The sequence below is a fragment of the Pseudophryne corroboree genome, chromosome 2 (assembly GCF_028390025.1).
Source record: "Pseudophryne corroboree isolate aPseCor3 chromosome 2, aPseCor3.hap2, whole genome shotgun sequence".
In the NCBI taxonomy this organism is placed as follows: Eukaryota; Metazoa; Chordata; class Amphibia; order Anura; family Myobatrachidae; genus Pseudophryne; species Pseudophryne corroboree.
In genome coordinates this window covers 330403755-330412728 of record NC_086445.1, presented here as the reverse complement: position 1 = coordinate 330412728, position 8974 = coordinate 330403755, and the positions used below count along the sequence as shown (strand labels likewise).

Below are 8974 nucleotides of genomic sequence, written 5' to 3'. Positions count from 1 at the left end.
ATGGCAAGTAAAATAGTGGTCCTGTGCGCTATACTCCACAATATCGCGGTAAGGAGTAGCGTAGAGCTTCCTCAGACAGAGGAATTGCCTGATGAGGAGCCAGGGGTTGTCCGACACTTCGGTGGGGGGAGTGTTACAAGGAGGGGGAGCCAAGTCAGGGCAAGCATTGTTGCTGAATTTTTCAGGTATAGTGTTTTTTTTTACTCTATTGTTACCAAAATAAAAGCACAGTATGCATCATTTTGTATTTAAATGTAGAAATTGTGTTTGCTATTGTAAGGTCATTGTGTAATGCTTTTTGTGTGTTTGAATCTGTTTTTTTTTAATCTTCAAAAAACAATAACACGTTAAGCTGACAATTTAATTTTGTGTCAAACAATACTGTGATGTTGCTAAATAGTGTCCTTATTTTTTTACTATTCTAACATCATGATTATTTAAACAAAAACACAAACAAATGAAACTGAATGTTGCCCACTTTGTGAATGTCCAGCTGAAAGACCACACAAACTGAGGTGAGTACTCAGATATGTTTATAAATTGATCTAAAACTGTGTGTGTGTCTGTGTCTGTGTTTTTTTGTTTTAAATTTTATGGTTGTGTTTTGCTTAAAATTTGCTTATGCGAATGCGTAGTTCCGCTCGTGCGAAATAACACTCTGCTCTTCACAGCATTGCAAAGATCAATAAAGTTATTATAAATGACATATGACAGCATAGATTGTGGACCAATCACATGCTAACAGACATTATAAATATATGCCCAAATAAGGAAAACGCCATTGCCATGATGCGTGCGGCACCTTTCACCAGGCGGGAGCTCCGCGTCCTGGTTGCGGTGATGGACCGCCGCGTAGGCCGCGTTGGGCGATTCATCCCCAATCGTGTTAAGCGCGAGGCCTACGCGGAGGTCCGTCGCCTGCTGCGGTCTCGCGTCCGCAGCAGGCGGACCATCATCCAGTTAGAGCGGAGATGGAGTGATCTCCGAAGGAGGACTCCAGAGCTGTTGGCGGAGATCCGCCAGCAAATCCGCACTATGCATGCACGCAGTAAGTAACATTACATAAGATTATTAGCATAAATAGTGCAAATTTTCACTAAGTGGTAGGCTAATTGCAACACTGAGTGAACATTTTGAAAAAATAGGACAGTGTGTGTGGTTAGGGCAAACATTACTGACTGTAGCAAAGTGTCCCTAAACAAGTGCATGTTTTACATAATTAGTAACCAGGCAGGAAACTGTACCAAAAAACTTGATCAGTGCTGTCTATATAATAAGGTAGCTTGAATAGTGATCTGGTGATGTTGGCTAGACAAATCAATATGTCTCAATGGAATAGATACAGGAATGACCGACAAAATTTTTAAATTTCATAATTTTGTTTGCAGTGGGCAACATGAAGAGGTTTGAATAATTATTTTTAAAAAATTCTTAAAAAAACTTTCTTTTACATGGAACCGAACAGTGAAAATTACAATTGATTAGTATGTAATTTAACATGCAAATTGAATTATATTTTACCAATCATTCTAGGACGACCACAACGGCAAGCACCACATGATGCACCAGCTCAGCACCCTTCCCCTTCTCACTCCCCCTCCACTTCCCAGTCCCCCTCCTCTTCTCACTCCCCCTCCCCTTCTCACTCCCCCTCCCCTTCTCACTCCCCCTCCCCTTCTCACTCCCCCTCAGCTTCCCAATCCCCCTCAGCTTCCCAATCACCCTCAGCTTCACAATCCACCTCAGCTTCCCAGTCACCCTCAGCTTCCCAGGCCCCCTCAGCTTCCCAGGCCCCCTCAGCTTCCCAGGCCCACTCCACTTTCCACTCCCCTTCTCAGCCAACCTCTCCTTCTCTTTCTGTGACCCCTTCTCCTCCTTCCCATACCCCTTCTCCTTCTACTTCCAACTCACCTTCTCAGCCCCCCTCACCCTCTATTGGCCTAACATTTTCACCGCCCCCCTCGCCCTCTCAATCAGACCCACCCTCTGAAATTACATCCCCAATCCAACCTCCTTCCCCCATCCAGCCTCCTTCCCCCATCCAGCCTCCTTCCCCCATCCAGCCTCCTTCCCCCATCCAGCCTCCTTCCCCAATCCCTCCTCCTTCCCCCATCCAGCCGCCTTCCCCCATCCAGCCGCCATCCCCACCCAGTGAATGGGCAGAGGAAGCCCCTGAAGACAGTTCAGGGAGTCTTCATGTTGCCGAGGAAAGTAAGTGTTTTAACATTTTGTTAAAAATGATTACCTACTTACACTTACAATGACAAAACATGCAGTGTTGTACTGTTGGAATTCTTGTACCAAGGAAAATTAATTGTGTTTTTCTTCATGGTGTACATGTTGCATTTACATTTATTTGAGTGTCATTATATGTCCAGTGTTTATGTGTGCCATGTTTTGTGTGTCCACTCTAGGTCGACACTCATTAGGTCAACAGGGTTGGCAGGACAACAGGGTTTATATGTGTTAGGTTTTCTGGGAAACAGTTAGACCTGAGTGGAGTTTAGTATGTTGTTGTTCTTTTACACTTGTGCCTGTGTATTCTTAATATTTACACTTACAAATCACATGCTTCACTTTGTTAGGCAGCCTAACGACCCAATGATTTGTGGTGTGAAAGTTACACTCACAAAATGATTATTGGATAAAGTCAAACCTGTTTGACCTTATTTAGTAAGGGCAGCTTTCATGGAGTGTGGGCATGCTAGGATATGTTGTCCTTCTGAAGATGTTGATATGCAGTGTGATGATGCTGGACCAACACCCTAAAAAAAAAAAAAAACAATAAAAAAAAAACCAAATGGGAATGAATGCCAACATGGTGTAACATTGACGAAGATGGTAGTTATCTTTAACATGGGATGTCGGCCATAGCAACCAATAAGATTATACTTTAAAAATTGGGAACCACTTCTACAATATAATATTCATATTTTTGCTTGTTTGCTATGGGCAACGTTCCATCTTAAATATAACTCACATAGTAGTAAATGTAACCCATGGTCTGGAACACTTTAAAATCTTAAAAAAAGGCTGAGCAGGCTTGTGTGTTGTTCTGCTAATGATTGTACCATAAAACAGGCAGGATGTAGTAACTTTGCCATTAAAGCAGGCCTGTCCAAACTGCGGCCCTCCAACTGTTGAGAAACTACACATCCCAGCATGCCCTGACACAGCTTTGGCATTCCCTGACCACAAAACTGTGTCAAGGCATGCTGGTATATGTAGTTTCACAACAGCTGGAGTCCAGCAGTTTGGACATGCCTGCATTTAAGTATGCTTTGCGCCTTGCTTGGATAATAAGTAATGTAATTAAGTTATTAATGTTTGTGTTGCATCTTAATTTCAGATGTTGCAGTTGGAGATCCTACAAGTTTTGGAGGCATTCTTTACACCATGCGCCAACACCTGTAAGGATTAATGCATTGTGTTGATAATTTGCAAAAATTTGCATGATTTTTTTTTTTTTAAGAAAAAAAAAACTGATTTATTTTAAAAAATAAAATAAAAAAAGTTGAATAAAGTTAACCGGGTGTTGTGTTTATTAATGCAAAAAAGGATCAGCTGATTGGCAGGCAGAAATTGTTTGCAAAAAACATTACACACATCTTACGTTAGATTATTAACAAAAAAAACAGGAGATTATTGTGTTAAGAAACATGTAAACACCTTCATTCACAAACAACACCTTTAAAAACAAACAAAGGGAAAAAAAAAATTTATACACTTTTACATGTTGATGGGCAATTATGGCAACAAAGTGTTAATCTGGTTTGTTTTGCAGACTTAATTATTTAGGAACATTACCAATCATTACACTAATTGGATTCGTTATTGAAAAGGGCTTGTTGACTTTAAAAGGAATGGTGTAATTTCACTTAATAGCTTTAAAAAAACATTTTTGAGCGTTTTTCCTTAAAAGTGTGCACTTTTACGGTAAAATGTGTAAATCTACTAAAACTTAGTATTTTTACGATTAAGTATGTGTTATTGCGATGGATTCGCAATGCTGCGATGGTTTCGCATTACTGCGATGTCATTTGGCGTACGCCCACTTTGTGTAATACTGCGTACGAATGTGCAAAAATACGTTGGGGGCGGAGGTTCGCATATTTACTACATTAACGCAACTTTGCGAATATGTTGTGCGACCGAAAAACTTAGCGATCAACTCGGAATGAGGGCCATCATTAGTGTGTCTCTGCTATAAATAAGTGTCACCTTGACATTAAAACGCTTCTTTCACCCCAAATCATCAACTAGCTCTTGAATGACACAGGTTGGGCTTGTTCCCACTAAAACAAAAAAATAACGATCATAGTCTAAACCAGCTTCAGTATCTGGGATGTTGCCTCTAAGGTAAGGAGCTGCAAACAATAGTTTCCTCATGCAGACACTACTAATATCTACTAGAAATTGTATATTTATTTCTGACTGGGGTTGTGGCATTTAAACAAGATTTGGAACCTTGGAGTGCCAGTTCTGAAAAGTACAATGGCCCTAGAATAATTGTCAAGGTTCCTTTGCAATACATTAAAATAGAAAGCAAATCTATACATACTGTACAGTACACAAATTTTGCAATAATGTATTACTGAATAATATAATTCCAGTATCTCACCAATCAGTTGTATAACATTTGCTCACTTGGTGTACAAGGAGGCAGTGTCATTACATACTGATTCAAATTGCTTCCTTAATAGGTCTTGCAGCATGGCACTGCCACCATTTGAACCAACATATTATTTCCAGAACAGTAAATAACCAGGAGAAAGTTTTGGGTAACTCTTAAGGCCTATGGTGTAGCGATAACACAACCTATATGATGATAAAAGGAATACTAGGTTGATGATAAAAAGTTTAATAGAAGATAATATCAATAAATATTTAAAATAAAATTACTTTCTCAAATAATGAATGCTTACATAAGTAGATATAAGATACTTTGCACAAAAATAAATTTAAATTTGGGAATAAACATAAACTTACTATATAACACTGAAATGACTGTATTAATTAACACCATATAAACCTAGTACACTAACACGCACTTTATCACTGTGAAACAGTGCCTTCAAAATCTGCAAATGCTCGGCTTTGATGTGATCAAACCTTACAGTATAGATAATTAAGAACATTTTAATTTGAATATAATAAACTCCCTTTAAACCCACCCTCTATGACAATTACCTTTATTTAGAACTAAAACGTGTCCCTCATCCCCTCCTACACTCACTGTAGACCAGGCATTCCCAACCACGGTCCTCAAAGCACACTAACAGTGCAGGTTTTAGTGATATCCAGGCTTCAGCACAGGTGACTTAATTAGTAGCTCAGTTATTTTGATTTAGCCACATGTGCTGCAGCCTGGATATCACTAAAACCTGCACTGTTGGTGTGCCTTGAGGACCATGGATGGGAATGCCTGCTGTAGACGCTCACACAAAAACATATAATCAATTAACTACAAGTATATGTGTTCAAATTTTAGATACTTGATATGATTTGTACCATAATTCTGTTGGTGCACAGATAGATATTATTGAGGGACCTGGGTCAGATTTTATCACAATGATGTACAGGTATGTCACTGTCTATAGACAGTGACATACCTATATGCTTGTTACTTCTGGAGTAACTGTCACATTTAAAGAATCTTCACTCTAATAGGATTAGATACCTGTCATAGTTGATCACATGCATATTTCTTAGTACTCTAATCCTTCCTTATGAGAATACATTAATTTTTAACCTCACTAGATTGTATGTATCCTCTCAGTGGCAAGCACAATGAGTAGTGTCCTTTGTATGTTAATGGTTCTTGAGCAGAATTTTACTGTATGTTTTACGTGGTGTCAAGTACTAACCAATATGCACTTTATTGATTGCAGAGGGCAGAGTACAGTGCTACTCATTACTAAATGCCTTTCTCCCACTTTTTATTTTGCTCTTTCACTCTCTCTCTCTCTCTCTCTCTCTCTCTCTCTCTCTCTGATGCAGCAAGCATGTAGAGATTAAACAAGTAGATTCTCTCTATATACCAACAACTGCACCTTGGCCTAGCAATCAGTAAAAATTATAAAAATTGCAGACGACACCACTGTCATCGGCTTAATCAAGGACAAAGACGAATCTACATACAGATGCGAAGTGGAACGGCTAATGCAGTGGTGGGGCAGGAACAACCTTGACCTAAATCCCTTCAAAACAATTGAGATGGTGATGGACTTCAGAAGGAAACCAGTGTCATGCAACTACTCGTAATAGCCGACAGCGTGGTTTCATGTGTCAACTCCTTCAAATTCCTAGGGTCAAAAATTTCCAGAGACCTCAAATGGGGACCCAACATAAGCTCTGTTGTAAAGAACGCCCAGCAGCGGATGTTCTTTATGAGGCAACTCAGGAAATTCAACATCCTGCAGAAGCTGCTGCTCATCTTCTACACAGCGATCATAGAATTGGTCCTATTTTCCTTGATCACAGTCTGGTATGGAGCTGCCAATGAGAGTGACAGACGGAGGCTGCAAAGGTTGGTGAGGACAACTGAAAAGGTCATTGGGGCTGACATCATTCCCATCCAGGAATTATACCAGTCTAGGGTCAGGAAGCGAGTGGAGAAAATTGTGGCAGATATGCAGCACCCAAGTCACATACTGTTTGAACCACTTCCATCAGGCAGACGCTACAGGTCCATTCCCGCAAAGTCAACCAGATCCATTATATGCTTCTTCCCACTAGCTGTCCACCAGCTGAATAATATATAAAAAGTCTAACATGTATAATATGTCTAATATCTTGAGTCTATCGTACAGTTGCAATGTGCAGTATGAACTCATATGTGTAATGTTTTAATGTGTGCTACGTTTTTCCCCCTTCTTATGCTATGTATTCCCCCTTTATGTTGCTGCTTGCGATGCATTGTATCGCAAAAAATCCATACTGTACGAGAGTACACCTGGCCAATAAAACTGATTCTGATTACTGTACCTCTCTAAATGTTGGGCATCAAGCATATTACATCTAATCAACAATATGCACTTTAATGATTGTAGAATGGAGATTACTTTGATTTACTAAATGTCTTTTTCTTTCTCTGTTGCTGAATGTAAACAAAATTCACATTAACTGTTAAGGCTGCTGTCTGATTCCCTGCCACCATGGGTCACCATGCCTGCTCTGCCTGATGTGTTCTGCGGACAAGTGGTTTACTAATCACCATTATGGTTTACACTTGAGTTCTGCCATATTCCAGCATTCATTGCTAGTCATTGATGTTGTTTGATGCTCCATGAGGTTCAATAATGTTTAATGCCTGCCATGTGATGTTTGTGATGTGATCCTGCTCATAGCCATGTCTGATATTACTTCTTCACAGTCACAGCAGCTGCAGTCTTCTCGAGGGTGATTCAAAAGTCGCAGTACACCCTTTTGTTTCAAACACTGTGCAGGAAATGAGAAAACTGAATACTCCAGTAAGGTATGGGTGAGGTGGGCTACCTTTTAGGGTATGTACTGAAAATGGGCGCCATCTTGAAATTAGCCATCTTGAATCTAAATCAGTTTTCTTAAATGGAAAGGGGGTTATGTAACATATCAAACAACATCAGAATTTGCTGAAAAGTTTATTGCTGCAAACATTTGAAATAGCAGTTATGGTTAAAAAGTTACAACACTTTTTTTGTTGGAATTACAGGCTGAACTGTCCTCCATAAAGGACATTCATTTAATGTGTTCAACATGTTGTCCCTCTTGGTCAACACAAATTCGAAGGCGCTGTATCCAAACGTCATGCAGAAGGATTTCTGAAGAAATTCTGGCACACGCTTGTTCAATGCGTTGCTGGAGATGATGTCTGTTTCTTATTTTCTCCGCATACACAAATTGCTTTAAATGACCCCACAGACAAAAGTCAAGTGGTGTGAGGTCAAGTGATCTGGGTGGCCATTCCACAGAACCAAGTAAGCCAATCCAATGACCAGGAAATTGACCATCTAACCACTGCTCCGTAGTGTGGTGGAGGCTCATACTGTTGAAAGTAACAGGGGAAGCTGCCATCTTTATTCAGAACTGAGGGGAATACCCCTTCTTGCAGCAATTTGAGATAGCATTGTGCATTTAGGTTCTGGTCGATGAAAATGGGTCCAATTACATGGGTACCCCATATCCCACACCGCACCATAACCTTTACGTTACCAACAACCGTAGAAGGTTCTATCCAGTGTGGATTCTAGTTACTCCAGTACCTGTGGTTGTGACGGTTAACTTCACCACTGATATAAAAGTTTGCCTCATCACTGAACAAGATGCCTTGTGCAAAAGAGGGATCCTGTTGATGTTGGCCCACGTGCAAAATGGCTTACGTATGTCTGGGTCATCCTCTGCTAGATACTGGAGTAGCTGGATCTTGAATGGATGCCATTGATGGGCATGAAGGAATCATACGATCGATGACTGGCTAATTCAACATGCTGCTGACAAACGTTGTGTGCTGAGTTGTGGGCTCTTCACATTGGATGCCAAAACCATTGTTGAGGTTGTCTCATCAGTAGCACTTTTTGGACAACCAGTGGAAATTAGGCACCTGACATTGTTATGTGAATTTGGAGGTCTTTCTGGGTGCCTGTTGTTAAATCTGCAGCTATGACACAGAAATTTCATTCTCCAGACATCAAAATTACCTCAATTCTCTTCTCTTTTTTACAAGGTCATCTTCAGTTACCTGCAACAAAAAAATGTTGTAACTTTTGAACCCTAACTGCTATTTCAAATCTGATTGCAGCAATAACATTTTCAGCAAATTCTGATGTTATTTAACATGTTACAGAACCCCCTTTCTATTTGAAAAAACTGACTTAGATTCAAGATGGCTGAATTCAAGATGGCACCCATGTTCGTTACAAACCCTAAAAGATAGCCCACCTCACTCATACCCTACTGGAGTATTCAGTTTTCCCATTTGCTGCAGTTTTTGAAA

At 40.1% G+C, this 8974-nt stretch overlaps 1 long non-coding RNA gene across 1 annotated transcript; it reads left to right on the top strand.

Annotated features, from left to right (window-relative positions):
* The first annotated feature begins 347 nt into the window (after positions 1-347).
* On the top strand, positions 348-3408 carry LOC135050780 (uncharacterized). The gene is made up of 3 exons (XR_010241812.1): positions 348-515; positions 1534-2211; positions 3350-3408. It is a non-coding gene; the product is annotated as an uncharacterized LOC135050780 (long non-coding RNA).
* Positions 3409-8974: the final 5566 nt, after the last annotated feature.